This window comes from Microtus pennsylvanicus, chromosome 2 (assembly GCF_037038515.1).
Source record: "Microtus pennsylvanicus isolate mMicPen1 chromosome 2, mMicPen1.hap1, whole genome shotgun sequence".
NCBI lineage: Eukaryota > Metazoa > Chordata > Mammalia > Rodentia > Cricetidae > Microtus > Microtus pennsylvanicus.
Window position 1 is genome coordinate 32574345 of NC_134580.1, and position 14269 is coordinate 32588613.

Consider the following 14269-nt stretch of genomic DNA (forward strand, 5'->3'; position numbering starts at 1 on the left):
TGAACCTCAGTTTCCTTGGTTGACATTTGAGCCCTGAAATGAAACAGGAGTTTCAGTGGAGACAGATCAGAACCTGAAAGAAGGCCTATGAGAAGAGAAAAGGAGCAGGGAAAGAGAGGACCATGGGGAGAGAGGGGCAGGACAGCAGGTGGAGCCCTGGAACACAGGAGCCTTCCCTGCTTGGGTGTCTATCATGTTCAGGTAAGCATTGAACTAAGACCCTGTAGGTCCCCAGGAGAGGCCCTTGTATTAAAATAGTCTCTAGAGTGCTCTCTTCAGCGTCCCTAGAGTGCTCCCTTCAGCAGCACACATATTAAAAATTAGAATAGCACAGAGATCAGCATGGCCCCTGTGCAAGGATGACCACAAACTTACGAAGTATTCTATATTTTTATTTGTAGAGGAAAAGTATGCCCTGGAATCCTACGTGAAATCTATTAGCATCTTTAGGGCTGGAGAGGCAGTGATCAGAGGACCCGAGTTTGGTTCTTTATAGCTATGTCAGGTAGTTCACGACCATTTGTAAATCCAGATCCAGACCTGATGTCTCTGACCTGCGCTCATGTTCACACACAGACACGTACACATAGTTAAAAATAAAATAAATCTTTCTTTTGAGAGGGCTAGTGAGGGTGAGATGGTTCAGTGAGCTAAAGCAATTCCTATCAAACCTACTAATTTAAACTCAATCCCAAGACCTACATAACAGAAGATTCCTGCCAACTGTCCTTGTTGTGACATTCACACACACACACACACACACACACACACACAGAGTAATAAAAGCGCATGTATCCACATTTTTGTTTGGGTTTGGAGACAGGGTCTCTCTGCATAGGTCTAGCTCTATTGGAACTCACTGTGTTGGTTGAACAGGCTCACCTTGAACTCATAGAGATCTACCTGCCTCTGCCTCCCAAGGGCTGGGATCAAAGAAGTATGCCATCATGCCCAACTAAGAAATGACACTTTGAAATCCTGAACACAGGGCTGGAGGGATGGCTTAGCAGTTAGGAGCATTGACAGCTCTTTTGTAGGGCCCAAGTTTGATTCCCCGGCACCTGGAAGCTCATAACCATCTCTAATTCCAGTTTCATTCAAGTGGATCTGAGCTTCTGGCCTCTTCAAGCACTAAATACACATGGCACACAGACATACAAGCAAGCAAAACACTCATACATATAAAATAAAAATAAGCCGGGTGGTGGTGGCACATATCTTTAATCCTAGCACTCAGGAGGCAAAGGCAGGCAGATCTCTATGAGTTAGAGGCCAGCCTAGTCTGTAGAGGACAGCCAGAGCTGTTACACAGAGAAATCCTGTTTCGAACAAAACAAAACAAATTTTAAAAATCAAATTAAATTAAATAAATCTTAAGAAAATTCAGTTCTGAATACAACTCAGGCACTCTGGAGACTGAGGTAACTTAAGATCATCTGATATTAAGGCCAGCCTGGACTATTCAATACTTGAGTTTCACTCCAGTCTGGGTTTCTTGACCTTGAACTCCCAACGCTCCTGTTTCCACCTTCAAAGTGCTGGAATTCCAGATGTAGACCACGGTGTCCAGTCCGCGCAATGTTAGGGGTCACACCCTGAGCTTCGTGCATGCCACTTCGTCAACTGAGATACATCCCAGTTTTTACCTTTCTCTCTCTTTTTTATTTGTGGTGTGGCAAGGGATTAAACCCGGGATTTCCTGCTTGCCAAACAAGCATAACCCTGCTCTAATGGTTGGGATCACAGATGTATGAAATTTGAGATGAGTCTGCAGAGGTCAACATTCACCAAATGTTGAAAGAGCATATACTGCGTGCAGAGACACAAAAACTAGGCTTAATCCTGCAACCATAAACATGGCTGGTCCAGCTCTTTGTCCCACAAACTAACCAGTAACTAACAAAAGAAAAGGAATCACTTTAATTAGAGTGAGTATGGGATGCTATAGGAGACAGGGTTAATCTAAGTCCATATTGTGGGAATCAAGGAAGGTGGTTGAAAGAAAAGATGACCGTATAAAGAAACCAAAAAAGCTGGATGTGGTGGCTCAGATCTATAATCCTAGCACTTAGGAGGTCGAAGTAGGAGTGCCATGACTTTAAAACTGGCCTGAGCTATGTGGTAAGATTCTACCAAGGAAGCTGGGCGGTGGTGGAGCGTGCCTTTAAACCCAACACTCAGGAGGTAGAGGCAGGCAGATCTCTGTGAGTTCGAGGCCAGCCTGATCTACAAGAGCTAGTTCCAGGACAGGCTCCAAAGCCACAGAGAAATCCTGACTTTGAAAACAAAACAAAACAAGACAAAAAAAAAATCTACCAGAGGAAAGAAGGAAAAAAATGGAAGGAGGTGATGATAGAGAAGGGAAGGCTAAATAAAAATAAGGATTGGTCTGTCTGGGCACGGTGGAATACATTGGTAATCCCAACATTTGGGATGGGAGGCAGAGGCAAGAATATGGTTTTGAATTCCAGGTCACAAACAACATCAACAAACTTTTATCCCATAAACAACATCAACAAAGTAGAAAGATTGCAAATGCGCAGAGTCCCAGGGTCGCCGTTGTGATGCTGGTGTGAACAGAGGCATCAAGGAGGCTGAGCTAGGGCTGGTGGCACAAGCCCGTATTCCCAGCTACTCCAGACACTGTGGCAGGAGGGTCACCAGGCTCCTAGGCAGTTTTGTGAAAAACTGCCACACACACAAAGGGTGGTGGTGGGTGCTTGCTGTAGGTCCATGGTAGTTGTTTCACAAGTACAAATTCCCTGGGTCCTGCCCCAGGCCTGGAGAGCGAAAAGTGGGGGTGGGCGTGGGGGTATGGTGGAAAATGTCTCAGCAGCCCTGCAAGGTATCTGAACTCGATTCCAAGGACAACATAGAGAAATATCCGTCTATTAGAAAGATGGCTCTGCCTGCAGGGATGAGAATGAAGTAGGGTCTAGAGCTAGATATTCTGGGTCAATCAACTGTTTAGTGAGGTGCAAGCCTGGGGAAACTGTTTAACCTATGATGTCTAATGTGCCTCTTCTGTACAAAGGGGAATCAAGACACTCAACTTCCAGGGTTGTTACAATTAGAAACAGGACTCAGTGGGTAAAGGTACCTGCCATCAAATCAGAGTTCCTCCCCTTTGACCCATGGACACCTGAAAGTTATTCTCTGACCTCCACACAGGCGCTGTGGTACAATACAACCACCCCAAATAAAAATAATGTTTAAAAATCCACAAAACCTAGAGACGTGCAAGCCGCCCACCTGAGCTAGAACTCAAGCACCGTACTACTGAACTGCACCTTTATCAACCACTGGACGGGACGACACCTCTAGCCCTTGGTGGAGGACAGCTGGAAAGGAGCAAACCAATTGTGTTTGAGGCAACAGAGTGGTTGTATCAAAGTGTGTGGGGTGGGGGTGGGGGTATCGTGGAAAGGAGAGCTAGCCTGATTGGTCAGGAGGAACGAGCAGGCATGCAGGTTTTAATTCTGAATTCAATTCTGAGAATGGCCCTGGACAGCCAGCGGCTCTGGTGGATAGAGTGAGGGAGGGGCTAGCGCCCTATCTGAAGGCCTTCCCTCAGCATTCTAGCAGGAATCCCCTGAACTCGACTGGGCTTCTAAAGAACTATTTCCCGACCCTTTGACGATCATTCCTGCTTCTCCCGTTCCTGCCTTTTCTCCTCTGCTTAGAAACTTTCCCCACTATCATTGTTAATGAGAGTCCCTAGGAGTCTGGCACCACCCCCATCTCCACCAGCCTCAGTAAACCGGTTATCCCCCTGGATTTCAAAGCACCGTTCGAATTTTTCACGTGGAGGCTCGAAGCAAGATGTACATACAATGAAAGTGTAAGAGTGAGTCTCAGCCTCCAGCTAAGGATGTTAGAGAAACAGTTGCAGCCAGAGGGACAAAGCAGTGAGGTCTGGATTGGGGCATCTCCCAGCGCTGACGCTGGCCGCCAGGGACCTCTTGCATGCCTCAGTGTCCGGGTTCCGCGGGCTGGCGAGGGGCGGGACGGCTGGGGGCGGGGCGCAGGCGGGGCAGGCCGGGCCAGGCGCCCGGGCAGGAGGCAGCTGCATATCTGCGGTCCTGACCGCAATTGCTGGGAGTCGCGTCCCGGAGACTGGCGGCGCTGACTCTGCCCGCTGCGGCCGCCGCGCCGATTAGAGCCCGAGAGGGAGGGCCAACCCAGGGAGGGGGGCGAGGGAGTACCGGTGCCCCTTTCCCTCTGTCCTAGCCAGCACCTCCAGATGCCCAGCAGGGTCTTTCTCAGCCTCCCTTATAAACACAGCATAGGAGTCTTAGCCTTTCAGCCTTGGATCTAAAGCTAGCGCTTTGGGAACCAGCAACAACAATCTGAAGGTGCTGACATCGAGTTACCCCGAAGCTGACTGCCTGCCTCTCCCTCTTCCCCAACACCGGAGAAAGAGGACTCAGAAGCTCAGGACTCCAGATTGTCTTCTACTTTCCTCGGAAGCGCTCTAGGCAAAGTAGATCCAAGGAGCCTGAGACACCGGACAATCATTCCGAGGCCAGAGCACCCCCTGCTGGCAGGCTCTAAGCCCTCCCCCTCCCCCTCCAGCTGTGTGTGTGGTGGGGGGAGCTGGCCTCTTTGATCTAGGAGCGTGGCCACCCCCTCCAGGCGCCCCATTACCCTCCATTATCCCAATTAGGCATCCCTCCCAGTCCTGGACACGAGCTTCAAAGCCCCCTTCAGAGTGGAGAGGAGAGGGGTTGACTCTTTCGCCCCTCGCCAAGCCAAGTCATTTTCAGGCAAGACACTGGTATCCGGGTTCCCAGTATGTGTTCATGATAATAGAGCTATAAAAAAGGATCTCGAAAGAATAAATAGTGAAGGGGACCCATTTTTCCTCGATCCCAGTTCTTCACTAAATGATTGAGGTAGGATCCTGCTAGCTGACCCGAGTCTCCCATCCACTTACCCAGTTTTATCCTATCCAAAGGGGAGCCAAGAGCCTCCCTCCTCCATCCTTCATCCTATCTCAACACTCCCTCTCCTCCTCCCTCCTGGACAATTTCCGCTGGGGGAGCCCGAGCAGGGTTCAGCACAGTGGCCGCTTCCTGGAACATTTTCCTGTATCCGAAACCGCGGCTCCCTCCCCAGGGACCCGCTGATCAAGGCCAGATGGTAGCAGCGATGGGGGTGGAGGCAAAAGAGCCAGACTCTCACCATTACCCCCTCCCAATACATTTGCACACCACAGGGAGCCCCTGCCCTGACACACACACACTGACATAGGCATACACCACATGCCACAGTCATAGACCCATGGGCATTCATGGCGACACAGGAACCACAGGGCTGAGTCTTAGAGAGCCAACACACCCATAGATATCACCACAGCTATCTCCGCCCTACCCCACACCCCTTGAACCACTCGTTGGGCCTTTCTTGCCTCAAAAGGAGACCTTAGGGATCCAAAAATACTGGACAGCGCAGCAGGAGTTATTAGGTTACAAAGGGCCAGATTGGGACCTCTGATGTGCCCTACTGCACAGTGTCTAGTATTTAGGACAGCCAGAGCCAATAGAGAGCAAAATTGGGCAGCTGCAGCAATTGTAGGGTCTGGGGGAGAACACTAGCCTGACTCTCAAGGACAGATGGGAAATCAAGAAACCTCCCTGGTGACAGACCACTCCTCCTCTCTGGCTCCTGCTCCTCTGAGATTTATAAGGTTTCACCAGCCCTGGCTGGTCTCAGAGATCTGTCAGATCAGCATGCACCTACCTCCTTAATGCTGATACTAAAGGTACGAGTCACCTGGGGCTAGAGAGAGGGCTCAGTGGTTAGGAGGCTGGTTGTTCTTCCAGAGGACCCAGGTTCAATTCCCAGCACCCACACGGCAGCTCATGGCAGGTCACAATTGTAACTCCTGTTCCAGAAGATCAAACATCTTCACACAGATGTGCATCAGGCAAAACACCAATGCACATTAAAAAAATTGCCTATCGGGCTGGAGAGATGGCTCAGAGGTTAAGAGCATTGCCTGCTCTTCCAAAGGTCCTGAGTTCAATTCCCAGCAACCACATAGTGGCTCACAACCATCTGTAATGAGGTTCGGTGCCCTCTTCTGGCCTGCACCACAGACAGAATATTGTATATATACATAATAAATAAATAAATAAAATTGCCTATCAGTTCTGGCGCACACCTTTAATCCCAGCACTTGGGAGGCAGAGGCAGGCAGATCTCTGCGAGTTCAAGGCCAGCCTGGTCTACAGAGGGAGTTCAAGGACTGGCTTCAAAGCTACAGAGAAACCCTGTTTCAAAGGACAAAATACAAATAAATATAGTTTGTTAAAAGAGAAAAGGCGTGTGGCACCCAGTTTTTTTGTTGTTCATTTTGATACACATTTATTATTTAGCTCTGACTGTCCTAGGACTATGTACACTAGTCTGGCTTCAAATTCAGAGATTCACTTTCTGGGATTAAAGGCATAGACAACCACATGACATCAGCGGGTATTTGTTTTGTTTTGATAGAGAGCCTCCTGTATATGACTATATGGCTAAGGATGACAGAATTTCAGATCCTGTTATTCTTTTTAAGCACATGGTGCGTGTGAGGGGGGGGTAGGTCTAGTCCCCAGAGAACTTGATGGGTCCCCCTTGGGGAGACCGCAGCAGGTGAGAGACAGACAGATGGGCCTTGCAGAGAAAGAGTTTGGGTTTGGAGTTTATTTAGTATTTAGTGAGTTATGAAAGGGAAAGAGAAGGGGAAGGAGAGAGAGAGAGAGAGAGAGGGAGAGAGAGAGGGAGGGGAGAGAAGAGAGAGGGAGAGTGGAGAGAAGGAGAGAAGAATGGAGAGAGAGAGAGAGAGAGGGAGGGAGGGAGGGAGGGGAGGGGAGGGGAGGGGAGGGGAGGGGAGGGGAGGGGAGGGGAGGGGAGGGGGGGAGGGGAGGGGAGGGGAGGGGAGGGGAGGGGAGGGGAGGGGAGGGGAGGGGAGGGGGGGGGAGGGGGGAGGGGAGGGGAGGGGAGGGGAGGGGAGGGGAGGGGAGGGGAGGGGAGGGGAGAGGAGAGGAGAGGAGAGGAGAGGAGAGGAGAGGAGAGGAGAGGAGAGGAGAGGAGAGGAGAGGAGAGGAGAGGAGAGGAGAGGGCGAGAGAGCTACTTCGGACTTCAGCCTGCAGGCTGGAGGAGGCAGAGATCCGGTGGAGGGTGGGGGGAGTGGGCGGGGCTTGTCTCTGAAAAGGACAGGGTACCCAGGTGAGAGGCCAGGCCTCTCACACCAATCCTCCAGCCTCTGTCAAGATTACAGATGTGTGCCACTTGCCTTTCATCCCTTTGTCTCTTACAGGGAGGGTGCAAGCTGGTTGTAGTTGGGCAGAGATTCAGAAAAGCTAAGGAAAGAGATACTTTTTCTTTTGGGCCATCAACCAAATCAAGACACAGAAACTTAATTTTGAGTGTTCAGCCTTAATTTAGGCTGGTTTCTGGTTAGCTCGTTAAAACTTAAATTAACCTGTTTCCTCTCTCTCATTTTGTTTTTTTTTGGGGGGGGGGGCTTTGTTTGTTTTTGTTTTATTTTTTGAGACAGGGTTTCTCTGTGTAACAGTCCTGGATATCCTGGAACTTGCTTTATAGACCAAGTTGACCTCAAACTCACTGAGATCGTCTCCCAGGTGCTGGGATTAAAGGCTTGCGCCACCACTACCTGGCAACCTGTTTCTCTTTATTGAACTTTTGCCGTGGGAATTTTTACTTTTTCTTCCCTTCTGTATGTGGGGCCCAGAATAGCGTGGACACACAGCTGCCATGATTATAAAAACCAGCTAAGCGGTGGTGGCGCTACAGAGAAACCCTGTCTTGAAAAATAGCTGAAAAGTTGGCCTGAGTTTCAGTTTTACTGGCAGGCAGCACTGATTTCAGGAATAGGTATAAACTGACACACCCAGGGAGAGTTAGCATCTAAAGGGAGGCACCTGAAGTTCCAAACACCCAACCTTTAGATAAGATTAGATAAGATCACCAGATGTCCTTGAACCCAGATGCAGTCCTGCCACCAAGACACCCCTTGACAACTGTCAGCCAATCAGGGCCTTGAGCTCTGAAAATCCTCTCATCCCCAACCTCCATAGAAAACCCTGCCTCAGCTGGGCTAGGCACTCTCTGCTGCAATGGACAGAAAAAGAGTCCAGGCTTGAGCTGGAATAAAGGCCTTTACTTTTGCATATGGATTTGGTCCCCGTGATCTGGGCACACAATTTTATTTATTTATTTATTTTAATATTTATTTATTGTGTATACAATATTCTGTCTGTCTGTATGCCTGCAGGCCAGAAGAGGGCACCAGACCCCATTACAGATGGTTGTGAGCCACCATGTGGTTGCTGGGAATTGAACTCAGGACCTTTGGAAGAGCAGGCAATGCTCTCAACCTCTGAGCCATCTCTCCAGCCCTGGGCACACGACTTTAATCCCCGCACCTGGGAAACAGAGGCAGATGGATCTCTGCGAGTTCAAGGCCAGCCTGGTCTATAGAGCCAGGACTGGCTCCAAAGCTACAGAAACCCTGCCTCAAAATAATAATAATATAAATAAAAACAAATATAAAATAGGAGAAGAAAGGAAAGAGACTATGGATGTCAAAAGGTAAGTTCACAGTCAAGTCTCGCTGACTCAACAAAACCATGACAAGGTAGACAGGGGCTACCAAGCACCCTGACAACAAGCTTACCTGCTCGTCCCTTCGGGTAAAAGGCAAAAAAGAGAAAACCATCAGTGTTTTGTGGCACATACCTAGAATTCCAGTGCTCAGGAGGCTGAGTCAAGAGGATCTCAGTGGAGGCCAGTCTGAGAGCCTATCTCAAACTCAAGAACAAGAAGCCAGGCTTGGGGGCACTTGCCTCTAATCCCAACACCCCAGAGGCAAAAGTGTAGGTAGGTCTCTACGAGTTTGAGTGGAACTGAGCTCCAGGCCAGGGAGGGCTACATTGTGAGACCCTACGTCAAAATAACAAACAAAACAACAACAAAAAGAAAATAAAACCCAAACTAAAACAAACAAACAGTAGGACTTGGTGACTGCCCAGACTGAGAAGTGCAGGGAGTTCAAGGCCAAGCTAGACTACAGCCTGAGACTCCTCAAAAAAAGTAAGTGTGGGTGGTTGATTAGTTATTATTTTTGGTTATTGAACTGTAGAATCTTAGGCAAGACCAACTGATATAATACAGCGACTCATTGATGAACTAGGGGTTGTAGGCTTATATTAGAAATACTCTTTGTTCTGGGGGACAGACTGTATTATTCCACCTGCCCTTCAGTGTAGTTCCTAGTGGTGCTCACCAGTGCTAAACTTGAAGAATAGAAAGGCAGGGGTAATTAAACCACAGAAATTATTTTTTTAAAGATTTATTTATTATTTATTTATACAGTGTTATATCTGCATATCTGCCTGCACACCAGAAGAGGGCACCAGATCTCATTACAGATGACTGTGAGCCACCACATGGTTGCTGGGAATTGAACTCAGGACCTTTGGAAGAATAAACAGCTAGTGCTCTTGGCCGCTGAGCTATCTCTCCAGTCCCCACAGAAATTTTCAAAGAAATTACTTGATGTTTCTTTTCAGGAATAAAAAGATTTATATTGCCGGGCGGTGGTGGCGCACGCCTTTAATCCCAGCACTTGGGGGGCAGAGGCAGGCGGATCTCTGTGAGTTCGAGACCAGCCTGGTCTACAGAGCTAGTTCCAGGACAGGCTCCAAAACCACAGAGAAACCCTGTCTCGAAAAATTAAAAAAAAAAAAAAAAGATTTATATTTTATTTAGTTATTTAGTGTATGTATTTGTTGCCAAGATGCACATGTGGAACTCAGGGTTACACCTCTGCTCTCTCCTTCCATCTGGGATCTAACTCAGGTCATCAGACGTGGTAGCAAATGCATGTGTACACACACACAAAATACACAAATAAATCTTTTTTTTTTAAATTTATTTATTTATTATGTATGCAATATTCTGTCTGTGCGTTTGTCTCCAGGCCAGAAGAGGGCACCAGACCTCATTACAGATGGTTGTGAACCACCATGTGGTTGCTGGGAATTGAACTCAGGACCTTTGGAAGGGCAGGCAATGCTCTTAACCTCTGAGCCATCTCTCCAGCCCACAAATAAATCTTAAAACAAACAAACAAAAACTTTACTTGGCCCAGATAAGCTCAGTGTGTTGGAGCATCAGGAATGTCAAAGTATTTATTCTGTGAGTGAGAATAATAAGGGATTTCATGAAAAGTAAGTCCTGGAGCGCAGAGCAGTGTGCAAAGAACTTTTTCCAGAAGAGATCTGCCTAGGTAGGAAAAGTGTCAGCAATGGTGTCCCGTACCAGCAGGGGGCAGCAGTGAGCTGCTCAGAAGCCGCACCTGTAGCTCTAGCGAACCATCGGATCCTCCTCCAGCATACCGCCCCTTTTCTGCAGGCGGCAAGAGTACTGAGGCAAAGGCTAGAATGGGAGAGTCCTCGGTAGTGTTCCGGCCCTTCTCACAGTCTTGGCGGAGAGAGGCACTTGGCAAAGGTCCAAAGGTGTCTTGTTCCCGAGGTCAGAATACAAAGTTTCCACCTATTTCCTACCCCACCTGGTTTTCTTTCAAAGACATTTCTTGGGGCCCTTATTGTGTGCCAGGGGGTATCCTAGAAGTACGGGAGGGAAAGTGTGTAAACTAGTGGAAGACAGCCTGGAAAGCAGCTCTGCTCCGGTGATGACTCCAGCAGGCACACTACCTTGGGAGTCAGGTAACACACTTAGTCTCTTAGGCTCTGTCCATATGATGAGGCATTTCCTCCATGGCCACCAGCGGGCTGCAGCTCAGGGGAAGAGCAATACTTGCCTAGCATGCTCAAGGCACAGATTCACTTCCTGGGACGACCACATACATACAATCACCAGCTCAGTCCTGAAAATGTACCAGAGTACAGAGGGAAGGATTTGGCTGTACTAGCGCTGAGGCCAAGCTTTCAGCTCTCAAGCAGATGCAAACAGATCCCAGTGAGCTTGAGTCCAGCTTGTCTACACAGCTAGCTCCAGGACAGCCAGGACTACACACAGAGAGATCCTGTGGAGAGAATGGGGCAGGACGGGGAAGGAGTAAAGCAGATAACTCAGGAAACAAAGAAAAACACTCCCTGCTTCACCTGACACGGGGACAGGGACGAGGCTAACTGAAGGCCAGCATCATGCATCAGAGTTTCTCTCCAGAGCTGTAAGACTGGGACTGGTAGAATGATAACCTATAACACTGCAGGGAGCCCTGGGTTGGGTTCCAACCTAGTGGATGGCACTTGCTTGTAATCATCAGCTCTTAGAGAGTCAGGAGAACCAGGAGTTCAAAGCCATCCTGGGCACAGTTTGAGGCACCAAGAGACCTTGTTTTTGTTTGTTTGTTTTAAAAATCTAAGTGGAGTGTGGTGGTATATGCCTTTAATTCTAGCATTCAAGAGACAAAGCCAGGTGGATCTCTGAGAATTCAATGCCAGCCTGGTCTACATAGTAAGTTCCAGGCAAGCCGGGCGATGGTGGCGCACGCCTTTAATCCCAGCACTCGGGAGGCAGAGGCAGGCGGATCACTGTGGGTTCGAGACCAGCCTGGTCTACAGAGCTAGTTCCAGGACAGGCTCCAAAGCCACTGAGAAACCCTGTCTCGAAAAACCAAAAAAAAAAAAAAAAAAAAGTTCCAGGCAACTCAGAGATACCTGGTGGGAACTTGTCTAAAAAACATATAAATCAGTAAGACAAACAAGAAAAAATACGTTTCTCATAGACAACACTCATGCCCTTGGTGTGTCTTCCCTTTGGAGTGTCTCTCTCTTAACTATCAAGTTTAAAGGTCACATTAAACTGTATTAGGCCTCAACTCTGCTTTTATAAAATGCATTACCAAAAGAAAACATTAATCAACTTGGGAGACTGGGACTTTAAGATTATAGTAAGTTTGAGACCAATCTGAGATACTTGAGCCCTTGTCTCAAAAACAAATTACTATAGCTGGGTAGTGCACACACTGTTAATCCCAGAAGGTGTGGGGGCAGAGGCAGGCAGATCTCTGTGAGTTCCAGGCCAGCCTGGTCTACAAAGTGAGTTCCAGGCCAGTGAGTGCTGGGACAGCTGGAGCAACATAATCTGACCCTGTCTCAAAAACAAATATACAAAATTAGTTTCTATTTTCAGTAAAGAGGAGGCCAGGGAAACCTGCCTTGCCAGGGAAGTCAGATCTTACCTCTTCAGTTCCTCCTACCATGCCCCTGAATAAAATCCTCTGGTCACTAAACAAATAGAACAAACAGGAAAAAAATGAAAGTATTACTGACAGCTCTGTGCTGTCAGGAAACTAGTTCTGATCTCTGCAGGAACTACACTTCAAATGATAGATTTCAACTATACAAATAAATTCTTTTTTGTTTTTTTTTTTTGTTTTTTCGAGACAGGGTTTCTCTGTGGTTTTGGAGCCTGTCCTGGAACTAGCTCTTGTAGACCAGACTGGCCTCGAACTCACAGAGATCCGCCTGCCCCTGCCTCCCAAGTGCTGGGATTAAAGGCGTGCGCCACCACCGCCCGGCTTCTTTTTTGTTTTTAAAGACAAGGTTTCTCTGTGTAGTCCTTGCTGTCCTGGAACTCTCTCTATAGAACAGTCTCGGCTCGAAATCACTGAGATCCTCCTGCCTCTGCCTCCCGAGTGCTGGAATTGAAGGTGTGTGCCATCTGTTATGGTAAAAATAAAATGCTGCGGATTCCTGAGGGCATTCGCGTCTCAGGCAGGGAGCTGCACAGTGAGTGAGAGACGGATGCTCCATGCAGAGAAAGTGGGTCGTGTCTTTATTTAATGGGTTAAGGGGAAGGTGGGAAGAGGGAAAAGGAAGAGAGACGGAGAGAGGAGAGGAGAGGAGCAAAGGCAGCAGCTGCCTCTTCTGGAGCTGATTCACATTCTCACATTCTTTCTATTTTACTTTCTCTCCGTCTTTTTTTTTTTTTTAAGGTTTATTTTTTCATGTATACAATGCTCTGTCTGCATGAGTGCCTGCAGGCCAGAAGAGGGCGCCAGATCTCATTACATATGAGCCACCATGTGGTTGCTGGGAACTAAATTTAGGACCTGTGCTCTTCTGAGCCATCTTTCCAGCCCTTCCTTTTTCTTATTAATTGTGTAGATTTTATATTTTTGGTTTTTTAAATATTTATTTATTTATTATGGATACAATATTCTGTTTTGCATATATGCCTGCTAGAAGAGGACACCAGACCTCATTACAGATGGTTGTGAGCCACCATGTGGTTTCTGGGAATGGAACTCGGGTCCTTTGAAAGAGCACACAATGCTCTTAACCGCTGAGCCATCTCTCCAGCCCCTCTTTTTGTTTTTTGAAACAGGGTTTCTCTGTGTAATATTCTTGACTGTCTTGAAACACCCTCTGTAGACCAGTCTGGCCTCAAACTCAGAGATCCTCCTGCCTTTGCCTCCCCAATGCTGGGATTAAAGACATGCACCACCACTGCCCTGTCAGCTGGAGCTCTTAACCACTGAGCCATCTCTCTAGCCCCCATCTCTGCTTTTGAAAGGATGTGAGCTCTCAACCTGGATGCTACAATAGATTTCTCATATCCCTCTGAATATATAAGCCAAAATCAACTTTTTCTCAAGTTGTCTTTGGTCATGGTGCTTCACAGTAACAGAAAAAAAAATCACCAATACAAACCATTACTAAAACAACACTTTAAGGGGGTTAGAGAGACGGCTCAGCAGTTAAGAGCACTGGCTACTCTTCCAGAGAACCCGGGTTCAAGTCCCAGCACCCACAAGGCAGCTAACAACTGTCTGTTGCTCCAGTTCTGGGAAATTGAATAGCCTTACACAGACATACATGCAGGCAAGCCGGGCGATGGTGGCGCATGCCTTTAATCCCAGCACTCGGGAGGCAGAGGCAGGCGGATCTCTGTGAGTTCAAGACCAGCCTGGTCTACAGAGCTAGTTCCAGGACAGGCTCCAAAGCCACAGAGAAACCCTGTCTCGAAAAACCAAAAAAAAAAAAAAAAAATACATGCAGGCAAAATACCAACATACATAAAATAAAAATAAATAATTAAAAAAATTTAAAAAAGAAAGAAAAGAGGGGGCTGGAGAGATGGCTCAGTGGTTAAGAGCATTGCCTGCTCTTCCAAAGGTCCTGAGTTCAATTCCCAGCAACCACATGGTGGCTGACAACCATCTGTAATAAGGTCTGGTGTCCTCTTCTGGCCTGCAGGAATACATGTAGATAAAATACTGTA

The 14269-nt window shown here is 47.7% G+C and overlaps 1 non-coding gene across 1 annotated transcript; it reads left to right on the forward strand.

The window, feature by feature from the left end:
- Nucleotides 1-289: 289 nt before the first annotated feature.
- On the forward strand, nt 290-393 carry LOC142845263 (U6 spliceosomal RNA). The gene has a single exon (XR_012909832.1). It is a non-coding gene; the product is annotated as a U6 spliceosomal RNA (small nuclear RNA).
- The last annotated feature ends 13876 nt before the right edge of the window (nt 394-14269 follow it).